General features: G+C 41.8%; 1 protein-coding gene across 2 annotated transcripts in view; it reads right to left on the bottom strand.

Moving 5' to 3' along the window:
• Positions 1–18748, bottom strand: part of LOC106584991 (protein phosphatase Slingshot homolog 1) — a 57345-nt gene that overhangs the window by 29870 nt on the left and 8727 nt on the right. The gene's annotated exons all lie outside the window — the stretch shown is intronic.

Raw genomic sequence — 18748 nt, 5'->3', positions numbered from 1 at the left:
TAGTCAGGAATAGTGAAAGGATTAGCCGAAGGTGGTGCTGTCACCAGCCCAGTGAGGACAGCTTTAGTACAAGGAGAACACAGGCCTAAACCATGTGACTGGGCACCCAGCTAACAATTCTAAGGAGAGAGAACGTATTTGTAACATTAATGTTTGAGTGTCCAGTTATTCATTAGTAAAGGGGAAAAACCTTCTGATAACTTTTTTTTGCATGTTTTGGTGTTACTTAGGAGAACATTCCCTTAATTTCAAGCAGAAAGTGGTTACAATGTTCTCAGAATATACAACATAAATGTTGTAGATGGGTTTTATGGGACGCTGAAAGAACATTCATGTGTCCAGTTCTCTGAGAGTTAGAATATTCCATCAACGTCACATCAAACATACACAGAACATGGTTGCAATGTTCTCAGAATATAACATATTGACGTTATAGACACGTTTCATCAGAACGTTGCAAGAACATTCCTGTGTCCATGTCTTTATTTGTTCCTTTTTTTCCCCCCTGACCCTTTTTATTTTTTTTACTCCACATACAAACTTATACATACGAACAACAACTTACAGACCCAAACAATAACTACATCTGCCTAGGCCCACATGCTCACACCCCCATCCCTAGTGCCTGCATTATTGTTTGCCACTTGGCCTTAAATTGTAATAACTTGTTTTTCCTCGCCGCCCATACTATTTCAATAATAAATAATTAGATTTTTCCATTTTGTTAATGATGGCGGATTGATTGATTTCCAAGATTTTAGTATACAGTGCATTAGGAAAGTATTCAGACCCCTTGACTTTTTCCACACTTTGTTACATGTTACGCCTTATTCTAAAATTGATTAAAAAAAATCTATCTTAAACTACACACAATACCCCATAATGACTAAGCGAAAACAGGTTAAAAAAAAAGAAGCAAATAAATACAACTGAAATATCACATTTACATAAGTATTCATATCCTTTGCTATGAGACTCGAAATTTAACTCAGGTGCATCCTGTTTTCATTGATCATCCTTGAGATGTTTCTACAACTTGATTGGAGTCCACCTGTGGTAAATTCAATTGAACAGGACATGATCTGGAAAGGCACACACCTGTCTATATAGGGTCCCTCATATATAAGGTCACTTTGACAGAGCTCCTCTGTGGAGATGGGAGAACCTTCTAGAAGGACAATCATCTCTGCAGCACTCCATCAAATCAGGCCTTTATGGTAGAGTGGCAAGATTGAAGCCACTCCTCAGTAAAAGGCACATGACAGCCTGGAAATGCTAGGAAATCGCTGTGCAGCGACGCACACTCCACATCCAACCTGACAGAACTTGAGAGGATCTACAGAGAAGAATGGGAGAAAAACTCCCCAAATACAGGTGTGCCAACCTTGTAGCGTCATACCCAAGAAGACTCGAGGCTGTAATCGCTGCCAAAGGTGCTTCAACAAAGTACTGAGTAAAGGGTCTGAATACTTATGTAAATGGAATATTTCAGTTTTTGTATTTTTAATACATTAGCAATAGAAATGGTAAAACCTGTGTTTTTGCTTTGTAATTATGGTATTGCGTGTAGATAGATGAGCGGAGGTAAATATTTTATCCATTTTAGAATAAGGCAGTAACGTAACAACATTTGGAAAAGTCAAGGGGACTGAATACTTTTTATTCAACATTCTGGCTCGTAGAGACCACTGCATCTTTCTTAGGACGACTTCGGTCAGACTGACGATTTATAGAGTAACGATGGTAAAGGTCTGATGTTGAGACAACGTGTATTAACGTGTATTACCTTCAGAAGCATCTCTATACCAGAGTGTTATATATTTTTTAAAGCCTTGTCTCATGTTAACGGAATTCATGCTGTAGGCTAACCCGTTTCCAATAGGCTATCGTAAAGTGTTTTTACCCCCCTTAACCTTTTCCTTGTGGAAATGCTCCCATTATTGTTTGTTAATCGAGGAGAAGGAGAACAACATTTTTGTCAAATGCAAACTCTGCAAAGGCTGCATTGACCTCTTCATCCAGAAACACAAACCTGAAAAAGCCTCTAGAGGTTGTGCACAAAGAAACAAAGCTGGTAGCCAAAGTTCCAGAAATTCAGGGAGGATAAATCTACAGTCGTGGCCAAAGGTTTTGAGAATGACACAAATAGTAATTTTCACAAAGTCTGCTGCCTCAGTTTGTATGATGGCAATTTGCATATACTCCAGAATGTTCCGAAGAGTGATCAGATGAATTGCAATTAATTGCAAAGTTCCTCTTTGCCATGCAAATGAACTGAATCCCCCAAAAAACATGTCCACTGCATTTCAGCCCTGCCACAAAAGGACCAGCTGACAACATGTCAGTGATTCTCTCGTTAACACAGGTGTGAGTGTTGACGAGGACAAGGCTGGAGATCACTCTGTCATGCTGATTGAGTTCGAATAACAGACTGGAAGCTTCAAAAGGAGGGTGGGGCTTGGAATCATTGTTCTTCCTCTGTCAATCATGGTTACCTGCAAGGAAACACGTGCCGTCATCATTGCTTTGCACAAAAGGGGCTTCACAGGCAAGGATATTGCTGCCAGTAAGATTGCACCTAAATCAACCATTTATCGGATCATCAAGAAATTCAAGGAGAGCGGTTCAATTGTTGTGAAGAAGGCTTCAGGGTGCCCAAGAAAGACAAGCAAGCGCCAGGACTGTCTCCTAAAGTTGATTCAGCTGCGGTATCAGGGCACCACCAGTACAGAGCTTGCTCAGGAATGGCAGCAGGCAGGTGTGAGTGCATCTGCACGCACAGTGAGGCGAAGACTTTTGGAGGACAGCCTGGTGTCAAGAAGGGCAGCAAAGAAGCCACTTCTCTCCAGGAAAAACATCAGGGACAGACTGATATTCTGCAAAACGTACAGGGATTGGACTGCTGAGGACTGGAGTAAAGTCATTTTCTCTGATGAATCCCCTTTCCGATTGTTTGGGGCATCCGGAAAAAAGCTTGTCCGGAGAAGACAAGGTGAGTGCTACCATCAGTCCTGTGTCATGCCAACAGTAAAGCATCCTGAGACCATTCATGTGTGGGGTTGCTTCTCAGCCAAGGGAGTGGGCTCACTCACAATTTTGCCTAAGAACACAGCCATGAATAAAGAATGCTACCAACACATCCTCCGAGAGCAACTTCTCCCAACCATCCAGGAACAGTTTGGTGACAAACAATGCCTTTTCCAGCATGATGGAGCACCTTGCCATAAGGCAAAAGTGATAACTAAGTGGCTCAGGGAACAAAACATCGATATTTTGGGTCCATGGCCAGGAAACTCCCCAGACCTTAATCCCATTGAGAACTTGTGGTCAAACAAAAACCCACAAATTCTGACAAACTCCAAGCATTGATAATGCAAGAATGGGCTGCCATCAGTCAGGATGTGGCCCAGAAGTGAATTGACAGCATGCCAGGGCGGATTGCAGAGGTCTTAAAAAAGAAGGGTCAACACTGCAAATATTGACTCTTTGCATCAACTTCATGTAATTGTCAATAAAAGCCTTTGACATGCTTGTAATTGCTTGTAATGCTTGAAATGCTTGTAATTATACTTCAGTATTCCATAGTAACATATGCCAAAAGACACTGAAGCAGCAAACTTTGAGAAAATTAATATTTGTGTCATTCTCAAAACTTTTGGCCACGACTGTATACACACTATGATGCATAAATAATATTTCCAAGTGAAATTTCCATATAAACAAAATGTCTGAAAAATACAATTCAAAATGGCAATATTGACATTAGCATACACTGAGTGTTCAAAACATTAGTAACTCCTGCTGTGGAATGTTGGCCTCTTGTAAAGTCCATGCCCCGACAAATTGAGGCTGTTCTGAGGGCAAAAAGGGGTGCAACTCAATATTAGGAAGGTGATCCTAATGATGTGTACCCTCAGTGTATATTGCTAAGAAAGTGAGAGTAGGGTGACTCCCCTAGCGGATCTCAAACCCAGGCCACCAGCACCAATGACGAACGCCCTAACCACTGTCCCAATAAGGGGTATCTTTACAGCATGTGCTTATTGAGCCATATAGTTAGGTCCTGTCCAGAAGAAACCACAAACCTCTGTAGATACTTGTGTAGATCTGAAACAACTTGATAGGCATAAGCAATATGGTGAATGCACTTTGAAGTCATTCTCAGCTCTGTTAAAAGTACGCTGAAGAAATTGTTTTATTGATCATATTCTGTGTATGTTTGGTTGGAAGTTGATGGAATATTCTATTTACTCACATAAAACTGGACACATGAATGTTCTTGCAACATTCTCATTTAACGTGTCTAGAACATGAATATCTTATGTTCTGAGAACATGGTAACGCTGTTCTTGGTAAATTCCATTTGACATTAAAAGAACGGTCTCTTGGAAACATTCCTTGCACATCATGGGAACATTCCTATGAAAACATTAGTTAATGACCTAATGACACTCTTAAGAGAATGTTCACTAAAGTTGTCAGAACATTTATTTTTTGCTGGGCATTAATACTACTGCAGCCAGATGGGCCTACGATACGTTGGACCGGTCTGAACTGCCAGTAATCATCTCCTCTGAATCACCAGGTATCTGCAAGATGTTTACACTCTGAAGAAGACTCTCCACACAGAGAGGTTGCAGAGGGGGAGTCGCTACATGGCAGGTGGGTTACTCATGGCTCCAGGGCTTGCTGCACACACCAGCACAATGGAAGTAAAGCCTCCTCTCAGGGCTGGCTAGCCGATATTGGCGTTTTCCCGCTGACACCACAGAAGGGGTAGGAGGTAGGGGGGTATGGAAGGGGACAACCTCAACTAGTCAGGTGTCAGTTGGAGGAGATGGATTGTAAGGAAAGGAAACAATGACATCAGCCTGGTCCCTATTAATAGGCAGCACACACACACGCACACAAAAACACCTGAAGTTCAAAATTCGGAGTATCTGTACAACAACCACAGGGCCCCAGCCCACAATCCTAAAGTTCACAAACTAAGTGCCTTGCTGACTTATTTGAATTGCATAAAGCACTCTAGATAAGGGTATTTTCTAAGTAAGCAAACACAGCATGTTGCATCAAGTCAAGACCCGAGTGAAATAACACTTGCCAGACGGGAGTTCTCCTGTATGTGAGATAAAACTGTCTCTCTCATGTTTGTGCAACGATTCAGTAAATGTTCTCCCAGTGAAGACCTCACCTCTCAACCTCAAACACTTGCTCTTGCCTCATTCTGCTACCCTGTTGGTATGTTTGGTGAAATCATTGGTTGGTACAGCGCCGTTGCTACCTGGATGTTACAGTGTTTATGTTGGCCCGCTACACTAAGGCCTGGTCTTGTCATCCTTATCAAGTCCAGCAGGGTGGGAGCAGTGAGTGCTAATACACTCCCACTCCATTGCAACACTGCAGTAGTGGTGCCCTACATCAGTGGTTCTGATTCCCAAAACTTTTTGTTATGACCAACCTAAACCCATTTCAAATATCTTGTACAATGCCTTCAGAAATTATTCATACCCCTTATTCCAAAATTTTTTGTATTACAGCCTGAATTCGAAATAGATTAAATAGTATTTTTCTCACCCATCTACACACAATACCCCATAACGACAAAGTGAAAACATGTTTAGAAATGTTTGCTAATTTATTGAAAATGAAATACAGAAATATATAAAATGTACATAGGTATTACATTTACATAAGAATCACCTTTGGCAGTGATTACAGTTTTGAGTCTTTCTGGCTAAGTTTAGTTTTGCACATCTGGATTGTACAATATTTTCCCAATATTCTATTCAAAATTCTTCAAGCTCTGTCCATTGAGTTGTCAATCTTTGCTACACAACCATTTTCAAGTCTTGCCATAGATTTTCAAGCAGTTGTTAAGTCAAACTGTATCTCAAATCAAATCGTATTTGTCACATGCGCTGAATACAACAGGTGTAGACCTTAGTGAAATGCTTACTTACAAGCCCTTAACAAACAAGGTAGTTTTAAGAAAATGCATTTAAAAAAGTATGCGATAGGAATAACAAATAATTAAAGAGCAGCAATAAATAACATTAGTGGGGCTATATACACAAGGGTTACCGGTACAGAGTCAATCCGCAGGGGTACCGGTGTTGCAGTAGTATGTACATGTAGGTAGAGTTATTAAAGTGACTATGCATAGATAATAACAAAGCAGCAGCAGTGTAAAAGAGGGGAGGGGGGGGTGCAATGCAAATAGTCTAGGTAGCCATTTGATTATATGTTCAGGAGTCTTATGGCTTATACCCTCTGTAGTGTCTTGCGGTCGGAGGCCGAGCAGTTGCCATACCAGGCAGTGATGCAACCCGTCAGGATGCTGGTGCAGCTGTAAAACCGTTTGAGGATCTAAGAACCCATGCTAAATCTTTTCAGTCTCCTGAGGGGGAATAGGTTTTGTCGTGCCCTCTTCACAACTGTCTTGGTGTGCTTGGCCCATGTTAGTTTGTTGGTGATGTGGACACCAAGTTACTTGAAGCTCTCAACCTGCTCCCCTACAGCCCCGTCGATGAGAATGGGGTCGTGCTCAGTCCTCCTTTTCCTGTAGTCCACAATCATCTCCTTTGTCTTGATCGCATTGAGGGAGAGGTTGTTGTCCTTGCACCACACGGTCAGGTCTCTGACCTCCTCCCTACATGCTGTCTCATCGTTGTCGGTGATCAGACCTACCACTGTTATGTCAACAGCAAACTTAATGATGGTTTTGGAGTCGTGCCTAGCCGTGCAGTCATGAGTGAACAGGGAATATAGGAGGGGACTGAGCACGCACTCCTGAGGGGCCCCAGTGTTGAGGATCAGCGTGGCGGATGTGTTGTTACCTACCTTTACCACCTGGAGGTGGCCCGTCAGGAAGTCCAGGATCCAGTTGCAGAGGGAGGTGTTTAGACCCAGGGTTCTTAGCTTAGTGATGAGCTATGAGGGCACTATGGTGTTGAACACTGAGCTGTAGTCAATGAATAGCATTCTCACATAAGTGTTCCCTTTGTCCAGGTGTGAAAGGGCAGTGTGGAGAGCAATACAGATTGCATCATATGTGGATCTGTTGGGGCGGTACGCAAATTGGAGTGGGTCTAGGATTTCTGGGACAATGGTGTTGATGTGAGCCATGACCAGCCTTTCAAAGCATTTCAAGGCTACAGACACGAATGCTACGGTCGGTAGTCATTTAGGAAGGTTACCTTAGTGTTCTTTGGCACAGGGACTATGGTGGTCTGCTTGAAACATGTTGGTATTACAGACTCAGACAGGGAGAGGTTGAAAATGTCAGTGAAGACACTTGCCAGTTGGTCAGCGCATGCTCGGAGTGAACGTCCTGGTAATCCGTCTGGCCCTGCGGCCTTGTGAATGTTGCCCTGTTTAAAGGTCTTACTCACATCGGCTGCGGACAGTGTGATCACACAGTTGTCTGGAACAGCTGATGCTCCCATGCATGTTTCAGTGTTACTTGCCTCGAAGCGAGCATAGAAGTTATTTAGCTCGTCTGGTAGGCTCGTGTCACTGGGCAGCTCTCGGCTGTACTTCCCTTTGTAGTCCGCAATAGTTTCCAAGCCCTGCCACATCCGACGAGCGTTGAAGCCGGTGTAGTACGATTTGATCTTAATCCTGTATTGATGCTTTGCCTGTTTGATGCTTCGTCAGCGGGCATAGCGGGATCTCTTATAAGCATCCGGGTTAGAGTTCCACTCCTTGAAAGTGGCAGCTCTACCCTTTAGCTTACATTTACATTTAAGTCATTTAGCAGACGCTCTTATCCAGAGCGACTTACAAATTGGTGGATTCACCTTATGATATCCAGTGGAACAACCACTTTACAATAGTGCATCTAAATCTTTTAACCTCTATGGGCTAGGTGGGACGCTTGCGTCCCACCTACGTAACAGCCACTTGCAGCCTGTGGCGCGATTTTCAAAACCTTAAAAATCCTATTACTTCAATTTCTCAAACATATGACTATTTTACAGCTATTTAAAGACAAGACTCTCGTTAATCTAACCACACTGTCCGATTTCAAAAAGGCTTTACAACGAAAGCAAAACATTAGATTATGTCAGCAGAGTACCAAGCCAGAAATAATCAGACACCCATTTTTCAAGCCAGCATATAATGTCACCAAAACCCAGAAGACAGCTAAATGCAGCACTCACCTTTGATGATCTTCATCAGATGACAACCCTAGGACATTATGTTATACAATACATGCATGTTTTGTTCAATCAAGTTCATATTTATATCAAAAACCAGCTTTTTACATTAGCATGTGACGTTCAGAACTAGCATACCCCCCGCAAACTTCCGGGGAATTCGCTAACATTTTACTAAATTACTCACGATAAACGTTCACAAAAAGCATAACAATTATTTAAGAATTATAGATACAGACCTCCTCTATGCACTCGATATGTCCGATTTTAAAATAGCTTTTTGGTGAAAGCACATTTTGCAATATTCTAAGTACATAGCCCAGGCATCACGGGCTCGCTATTTAGACACCCGGCAAGTTTAGCACTCACCATAATCATATTTACTATTATAAAAGTTTGATTACCTTTTGTTGTCTTCGTCAGAATGCACACCCAGGACTGCTACTTCAATAACAAATGTTGGTTTGGTCCAAAATAATCCATCGTTATATCCGAATAGCGGCGTTTTGTTCGTGCGTTCCAGACACTATCCGAAATGGTAAAGAAGTGTCGCGCGCATGGCGCAATTCGTGACAATAAAATTCTAAATATTCCATTACCGTACTTCGAAGCATGTCAACCGCTGTTTAAAATCAATTTTTACGCTATTTTTCTCGTAGAAAAGCGATAATATTCCGACAGGGAATCTCCTTTTCGGCAAACAGAGGAAAAAATCAAAGGCGGGGGCGGTCGGGTCATGCGCATAAGCCCAGAGTCCCTTGATCGGCCACTTGAGAAAGGCGATAATGTGTTTCAGCCTGGGGCTGGAATGACGACATTCTGTTTTTTCCCGGGCTCTGAGCGCCTATGGACGACGTGGGAAGTGTCACGTTAGAGCAGAGATCCTTAGTAAAAGATAGAGATGGAAAAGAAGTTCAAGAAATGGTCAGACAGGCCACTTCCTGTAAAGGAATCTCTCAGGTTTTGACCTGCCATTTGAGTTCTGTTATTCTCACAGACACCATTCAAACAGTTTTAGAAACTTTAGGGTGTTTTCTATCCATATGTAATAAGTATATGCATATTCTAGTTACTGGGTAGGAGTGGTAACCAGTTTAAATCGGGTATGTTTTTTATCCAGCCGTGTCAATACTGCCCCCTAGCCCTAACAGGTTAAGGGGGGAGGGGGGGGGTTAGAAGGATTACTTTATCCTATCCTAGGTATTCCTTAAAGAGGTGGGGTTTCAGGTGTCTCCGGAAGGTGGTGATTGAATGTTGCCTGTAATCCCTGGCTTCTGGTTGGGGTACGTACGTACAGTCACTGTGGGGATGACGTCATCGATGCACTTATTGATGAAGCCAGTGACTGATGTGGTGTACTCCTCAATGCCATAGGAAGAATCACGGAACATATTCCAGTCTGTGCTAGCAAAACAGTCCTGTAGTTTAGCATCTGTTCATCTGACCACTTTTTTATAGACTGAGTCACTGGTGCTTCCTGCTTTAATTTTTGCTCATAAGCAGGAATCAGGAGGATAGAATTATGGTCAGAGTTGCCAAATGGAGGGCGAGGGAGAGCTTTGTACGCGTCTCTGTGTGTGGAGTAAAGGTGGTCTAGAGTTTTTTTCCCTCTGGTTGCACATTTAACATGCTGACAGAAATTAGGTAAAACTGATTTAAGTTTTCCTGCATTAAAGTCCATGGCCACTAGGAGCGCCGCCCCTGGATGAGCTTTTTCCTGTTTGATTATGGCTGTATACGGCTCATTGAGTGGGGTTTTTGTACCAGCTTTGGTCTGTTGTGGTATGTAGACAGCTACGAAAAGTACAGATGAAAACTCTCTATGTAGATAGTGTGGTCTACAGCTTATCATGAGATACTCTACCTCAGGCGAGCAAAACCTTGAGACTTCCTTAGATATCGTGCACCAGCTGTTGTTTACAAATATGCATAGGCCCCCACTCCGTGTCTTTCCAGAGGATGCTATTCTAACCTGCCGATAGAGTGTATAACCCATCAGCTTAATGTTATTCATGTCGTCGTTCAGCCACGACTCAGTGAAACATAAGATATTACAGTTTTTAATGTCCCGTTGGTAGGATATACGTGCTTTCAGTTCATCCCATTTATTTTCCAGCGATTGAATGTTAGCTAACAGTACTGATGGCAAAGGCAGATTAGCCACTCGTCTTTCCACGAAATCTCAGTTTCTTTCTCCAGCGAATGACGGGGAGGAGGGCCAGTTCGGGTGTTTGGAGTATATCCTTCCCGTCTGACTCATTAAAGAAAAATGATTTGTCCAATTCGAGGTGAGTAATTGATGTTCTGATGTCCAGAAGCTCTTTTCGGTCATAAGAGACGGTAGGAGCAACATTACGTACGAAATAAGTTACAAACAATGCGAAAAAACAAAACAAAATAGCACAGTTGGTTAAGAGCCAATAAAACGGCTGCCATCCCCTCCGGCGCCCTCATAATATCAACTCGGCCACTCAGGAAAATTCACTGTCTTCTTGGTAAGCAACTCCAGTGTAGATTTGGCCTTCTGTTTTAGGTTATCGGCCTGCTGAAAGGTGAATTAATCTCCCAGTATCTGGACGAAAGCAGACTGAACCAGGTTTTCCTCTAGGACTTTGCCTGTGCTTAGCTCCATTGTGTTTTGTTTTCATTCTGAAAAACTCCCCCGACCTTAACAATTACAAGCATACCCATAACATGATGTAACCACCACTATGATTGAAAATATGGAGAGTGGTACTCAGTAATGTGTTGTATTGGATTTGCCCCAAACATAACACTATGTATTCAGGACAAAAAGTGTATTGCTTTGCCACATTATTTGCAGTATTACTTTAGTGCCTTGTTGCAAACAGGATGCATGTCTTGGAATACTTTGATTCTGTACAGGATTCCTTCTTTTCACTCTGTCAATTGGATTAGTATTGTGGACTAAGTTTTTCTCCTATCACAGCCATTAAACTCTGTAATTGTTTTAAAGTCACCATTGGCCTCATGGTGAAATCCCAGAGTAGCTTCAATCCTCTCTAGCAACTGATTTAGGAAGGTACGCCTGTATCTTTCCAGTGACTAGATGTATTGATACACCATCCAAAGTGCAAAAAAAAAACTTCACCATGCTCCAAGGGATATTCAAATGTCAGCTTTTTTTAAATATTTAGTCATTTAGCAGATGCTCTTATCCAGAGCAACTTACAGTAGTGCATACATTTCATACATTTTTCTCCGTACTGGTCCCCCGTGGGAATCGAACCCACAACCCTGGCGTTGCAAACACCATGCTCTACCAACTGAGCCACACGGGACCATCTACCAATAGGTTCCCTTCTTTGCAAGGCATTGGAAAACCTCCCTGGTCTTTGTGGTTGAATCTGTGGTTGAATTTCACTGCTCTACTGAGGGACCTTAAGGATCATTGTATGTGTCAGGTACAGAGATGAGGTAGTCATTCCAAAAACATGTTAAAAGTGAGTCCATGCAACTTATTATGTGACTTCTTAAGCAAATGCTTATTCCTGAACTTCAGGCTTGCCAAAACAATGAATACATGTTGACTCAAGATATTTAAGCTTTCCATTTTTATTAATTGTGAACATTTCTAAAAACATAATTCCACATTATGGGGTATTGTGTGTAGGCCAGTGACACAAAATCTCAACTTAAATTAAGGCTGTAACACAACAAAATGTGGAAAACGTAAAGGGCCGCGAATACTTTCTAAAGGCATTGTAGGAGTTGTGGCCCATCAAAAAGACAACATCATGTTCTAACTACAAAGCCAAGCCCAAGAGGGAATGGCCACAACCCACCGTTTGTTAAAGACTGTGAAACATGGACACTTCAAAGATTCTGTTGGGTCCGTTCTAGGATGCTTCAGACATAGAACCGACACAAAGATGCCAGGAACATAGATGACCAGATGTTTAATGTACAACATGTTCACAAGTCAGGTGGTGGATTGAGTCGTAAAATAAAATATTTCATGTCTCCACCTGCCTAATAAAACTCAATACATTGCATTACCCATTACATAAGCAGAGGGTTCTTTGGCAGTTAAAGACATGCTCCAGTACTTTGGCGTCTAGAAAGTATTTGGGCTGGATGTGTCAATGTGCAGTTCATACATAGTCTATGAGCAGAATTACTTTCTTACCTAAATTAGCCATGAAATCACTAGTTTAAAAGTGACTGTTTTCTGGAAGCCATTTTCCCTACATTTATCCCCATGTGGGCCAGCTCCCTAGCAATTCAAGTTTCAGCCATGGAGCTCCAGTCCCTCACCATTTGTGTGACAGCTAGCAAGATGCACACACAGTAGAGCGAGAATGACGTGTGCACATATCTGCACATTTGTGAGGTGGAACGCAATTTTCGGGAACCACTTTGACTCGTGGGTGCTACTTTCAGAACTACTGGTTAAAAAGTACAGTGCCTTCGGAAAATATTCAGACCCCTTGACTTTTTCCACATTTTGTTTTCATGTTACAGCCTTATTGTATAATTTATTACATCGTTTTTTCCCCCTCATCAAATTTCACGCAACACCCCATAATGACAAAGCAAAAACTGGTTTTTATATGTAAGTATTCAGTATTAATTTACATAAGTATTCAGACCCTTTACTCAGTACTTTGTTGAAGTACTTTGGCAGTGATTCCAGCCTTGGGGGTATGACACTACAAGCTTGGCACACCTGTATTTGGGGAGTTTCTCCCATTCTCTGCAGATCCTCGGGTTGGATGGGGAGCGTTGCTGCACAGCTATTTTCAGGTCTCTCCAGAGATGTTCGATCGGGCTCAAGTCCGGGCTCTGGCTGGGCCACTTAATGACATTGAGACTTGGTTTCATCAGACCAAAGAATCTTGTTTCTCATAGTCAGAGTCTTTAGGTGCCTTTTGGCAAACTCCAAGCAAGCTATCATGTGTATTTTACTGAGGAGTGGCTTCCGTCTGGCCACTCTACCATAAAGGCTTGGTTGGTGGAGTGCTGCAGAGATGGTTGTCCTTCTGAAAGGTCCTCCCATCTCCACAGAGAACCTACAGAGCTCTGTCAGAGTGACCACTGTGTTCTTGGGACCTTCAATGCTGCAGACATTTTTTGGCACCCTTCCCTAGATCTGTGCCTCGACACAATCCTGTCTCGGAGCTCTACGGACTTCGACCTCATGGCTTGGATTTTGCTCTGACATGCACTGTCAACTGTGGGAACTTATATAGACAGGTGTGTGCCTTTCCAAATCATATTTACAACAGGTGGACTCCAATCAAGTTATAGAAACATCTCAAGGATGATCATTGGAAACGGGATGCACCTGAGCTCAATTACGAGTCTCATAGCAAAGGGTGTGAATAAATATGTAAATAAGGTATATCTTAATTAAGAAGAAAGAAAATTATGTGGAAAAATTTCTAAAAACATGTTTTTGTTTTGTCATTATAGGGCATTGTGTGTAATTGCTGAATAATTGTTTTTAATTAATACATTTTAGAATAAGGCTGCAATGTAACAAAATGTGGAAAAAGTCAAGGGGTCTGAATACCTTCTGAAAGCACTGTATACAAAAGTACCAGAGAATATCTTTAAGTTGTGTAATATAGTGTATTATGTCCCATACTGAACCGATGAGACCTGGAGGCAAGACAGGCCTTAACTCATATCTCACCGATGTCATTCCTGAGTATGTGCATCACTTTGAGTGCCAAAATCAAAAATTGCATAACCAGAAGAAAGTATGTTCTCAGAAGAAATTCTATGAGTAGGGTCGTTCCAAGTCATTTCAGCAAGCCATGACACCCACCATCCAAGATATATCTGAAATCATTTCTGTAGTTAGAAACATAAGATTAGTATTCCAACAACATTCTTTGTTGAGATATAATTTAATTTCTGAGAAACTAAGTCAATTGATTGCATCCAAATTGGCCATTTTTATTTATAGGATTCATATAAATATTCAATACATACAGTACAGGGGTTCCCAAATTTTTTGGGCCAACAACCCCATTTTGACATCTGAAAATTCTCGTGACCCCACCACCCATGTGAAAAACATTATGTAATGAACAGCCAATGTTTACTTTTTTATTCGGGGCTATCAAAATAATTTAACAGTACTTCTGATAGTGTTCTCAACTCACAATCACACACTTTTAATGGAGGTAGTCAATTGCAAATTAGTCTGACATAATATATCTTATCTCACCCCCACTAATGAGATGGGTGTGCTTGATGCATGTCACGTCGGACCTTCTCAAAGTTAGGGGGCATCGTCGATAGTGCGCACCACATCTCTGCTGTCACATCCAACCTGGATCGATATTTGGTTTTAATGCAGACGAACGCTCTGAATCCTGCTTCACACAGATATGAGCTGGCGAAGAGTAGCCTACCATGAGTTTTACGGTGCTTTCAAGACAACTGAGAACTCATCAGTGATCTTCAGGTCGTAAAGTCTAGAAAGAGGCCCGAGTTCCTGAGTTGGAATTCCGAGTTGGATGACCGTTCAAAACAATTTTTCCCCAGTCAGAGCTCATTTCTTTCAGAGTTCCCTGTTATTTTGAATGCACTGAAATCAGAGATTTCCGAGTTCCCAGTTGTTTTGAACGCGGCAGTAATGCTCAGAGGAAGACAGGGTATTCACTTTGAGTAAGGAACCAAAACTCCTCCGCAGTGAACCGTGAGTGCGTTGTCTGCAGCATTCGGTCACATGACAGCTCGATCTGCCTGCCCGCCGTACCGTGACAGACAGAGCCCCATCTGTGCAAAAGCCCACTATTCGATCCCATATAGAATCAGTTTTTCGTCAATATAGCCACACAGCACAGTGAACATCCCATATGCCGTTTCATACTCGGGAATAGTGACACAGAACAATATGTCCTCGTGAATAGCATCCCCTGACATGTATAGGGAACAAAAGTCAGTGCATGGGCATCTCAGCCCTCACAGCTAACGTCCATTTGGAGACCATAAGCTGGGGAATTTGAGTCGTTCAGTCAGAATTTCCTCTTGATTGCTAGCAATAGCAGAAATTCTTAGTTCAACAGTGTTATCTGACAAAGGTATTGACGTGAGTTTCTGTGCATCCCCACACATTGTTTTCACCATATCAATTGCGGCAGGTAATATAAAAAAGTCTCTGCAATAGTGCGTGGTTTCATTCCCCCCAAAAAATCTCCGGATTTTGGAAATCTTCCACGACCCCATTTTCATATCAGGCGACCCAACATGGGGTCACGACCCCTAATTTGGAAACCGCTGATATAGTACCTAACATCTAACTTTTTTTCTAACAATGAGTAAAACATGGCAAGAAATGGTTAAAAGCCACCCACGGAACCCCCCCCCACACCCCATGCCAATCCCAACGAGTATGCATTATCAGTTCTCTATGCCTGACAAGCGGTCTCCCTGTGGCTCAGTTGGTAGAGCATGGTGTTTGCAACGCCAGCATGGTGTGTGCAACGCCAGGGTTGGTGGTTCGATTACCAGGGGGCCAGTAAATAAAAAAAATGTAAATACATTTTTTTTTTTTAAATGCATGTAATGAAATGAAATGTATGCATTCACTACTGTAAGTCGCTCTGGATAAGAGCGGCTGCTAAATGACTAAAATGTAAATGTAAATGTATGGAGCTGTGGCGGTCATTACAGACGGTTATTGTCATGCAAAAGTCTGCCAGTCTCACGGTAATTGACTGTTAATTAACATAAACAAGATTAGCATCTCCATGCATACAAGCTGCATTCAACCCGCTGATGGGCGCATTCGGAACATGTACATTTAAAAAGTCTAATAAATCAATTTAATATACGCCATCACAAATCCATTATTTATTTTAGTCAGGTCTAAAGAAACATTATGATATGAATAACATGTATTTTATGAGTTGGCCTACTGTATGTTATCTGGCTATGTTCATTTGGCTTACAAGATATGCTTATAAATCCCATGCCATTATTTTATATTATATGATTTTATAGTAAGAAGAATATAATTGAATAAAATTGAAAGGATATTTTTCCCATTCCGGAGCAAGTGGGCCGTATGAATTCGCTATGTTGAGCGCAAAAGTGAACATTTGAAACAGGTCCTATACGCTAGATTTGGAGTTACTTGTCAACTTTAGTTGGGAATGATACAAACCTTAGAATGTCTTACAAATCAAAACATATATGGGCTGGATGATGGCTATAGGCTATTGATGATTTGTTAAAGTCGAGAAAAAAAAGCTTGCACTCCATTCCTTGCCTCAAGCTGAACAGCTGTTCTCTCAACAAGCGATCATATTTTCACTCATCAGACTATTCTCAATGTAATCTCGTCTTTACTAATTATGTCAAATTAGTTAAGATTTAGAATGGCCCATTATCAAATGGGCAGGAACAGGGGCATGGGGGAAAAAAATGTCACCCATATACACTCAAATAGCGAATGAAGGCAGCGCTTTCCCGCCTGTCCGTTTTTCAATGATACCGGATAGGCAACTTCAGCTGTGAGAAATAAATACAAAACTTATTTCGTTTCACACATCAACCACTTTTGAGGAGCATGCTCTCGCTACGCGACAGGTGATATTCCGCCCAAACCCTGGATGCATGCGCTCCTCAACCCTATTCCTGCAGCTACCCAATGCTTCATTTGAAATCTGTGAAACCCATAGATTAGGGTCATGAATTTATTTAGATTGATTGATTTCCTTATATGAACTCTAACTCAGTCAAATCTTTTAAATTGCTGCGTTTATATTTTTGTTCAGTGTAGTTCCATCTTGCACTCAGTGTTCCGCCTGTTTGATAGTTTCCAGGTCTGAGATGGTTTGTCACTAATGGGGGGTGAGGGCTAATAAACCAGTGGGACAGACAGGAGGCGGAAGCTTCAGAGCAGAATCAGATTGTTCTGCCTCCATGCCCTCATGCAGTAAACAGTAAATCTGGCCAGGTCAAATTGCGTGATACATAACGTGACATTTCTTCCAACCTAATTAATGGCAATGCATTTCTTAGCGGCTATAAATGCTAGGTTACACATTTTCTTCTGATAAATGTCTCCAGTATAAACATTTCCAAGCAAACAAAAACAGGGAGAAGGGAGACTCTGTTCATTTATCTCAGCATGTCTACATACTCTTCGTCAGAATTCAACCAGCCTTCACAAGACCATAACATATGCAAATATGTCCCCTTTTGTGTTTTACACCTCCAGCAGAAGAACTACATTTCTGTGTGCATGATATTCAATTTCACTGGCATTATTCACAGAGTCTAGCCTACCTATCAACTCAAGATGGAACTTTGTATCCATTTACTGATTGTTATAATATACTAGAAAATTCATCTGAGCTACGTAGACTGGTCTTCCCTGGCTGTCTGACCCTGCATGGAGACCTGTCACAATCTGAACCTACTAAGACATGATGAGCATAGTGTTGTGTACTGACTGTTCACCATGACAGTGAAGCCTGTAGAGCCCTTTATACCGTGTCAGTGTGAAAAGTAGGGAATTAGCTGGGGAAACGGACAGATAAAAAACGTTACATTGATATACTGACTAATAAAAAAATCATATTGTGCTGAGAAAACGTCAGAATATCGGTCTTCAATCGTTTGGCAGCTGGTTTCATCGTTTGATTCAGGTATAGTGTGATTGAGGCAAAAATAGTAGCTAAACTTAGTGAGCTAGCCAGCTAGCTAGCATACGATAGCCAACTTTTGGCTAGCTCTGCTAGTTAATGGTACATCATCAAATTTGTACCCCCCTTCTCCAGTGAAAGTTGCACCCCTGTATTATAGGAAAAGACACCATATTCACACGGATTTACAGAAAGTGGGCAGTTCGGATTTTGTCGCTTCAAGCCAAAATACAGTGCATTCAGAGAGTATTCAGACCCCATTTTGTTATACAGCCTTATTCTCAAATGGATTAAATAAAAATGTTCCACATCAATCTACACACAATACCCTATAATGACAAGGCGAAAACAAGTTGACATTATTGCAAATGTATTAAAAATAACAGAAATACCTTATTTACATAAGTATTCAGACCCTTTACTAAGAGAATAAGAGAATCAAAATCGAGCTCAGGTGCATCCTGTTTCCACTGATCATCCCTGAAATGTTTCTACAACTTCAATTCAATTGATTGGACATGATTTGGAAAGGCACACACCTGTCTATATAAGGTCCCACAGTTGACAGCATGTCAGAGCAAAAACCAAGCCATGAGGTCGAAGGAATTATCCGTAGAGCTCAGATACAGGACTGTGTCGATTCACAGATCTGGGGGAGGGAAACCAAAACATTTATGCACCATTGAAGGTCCCCAAGAACACAGTGTCCTCCATCATTCTTAAATGGAAGAAGTGTGTAACCACCAAGACTCTTCCTAGAGCTGGCCGCCCGGCCAAACTGAGCAATAGGGGGAGAAGGACCTTGGTCAGAGAAGTGACCAAGAACCCGATGGTCACTCTGTCAGAGCTTCAGAGTTCCTCTGTGGAGATGGGAGAACATTCCAGAAGGATAACCATCTCTACAGCACTCCACCAATCAGGCCTTTATGGTAGAGTGGCCAGACGGAAGCCACTCCT

The sequence above is a fragment of the Salmo salar genome, chromosome 24 (genome assembly GCF_965601325.2).
Source record: "Salmo salar chromosome 24, fSalSal1, whole genome shotgun sequence".
Taxonomy (NCBI): domain Eukaryota; kingdom Metazoa; phylum Chordata; class Actinopteri; order Salmoniformes; family Salmonidae; genus Salmo; species Salmo salar.
The sequence above is the reverse complement of the archived record's forward strand: the minus strand, read 5'-3'. Positions and strand labels throughout refer to the sequence as shown.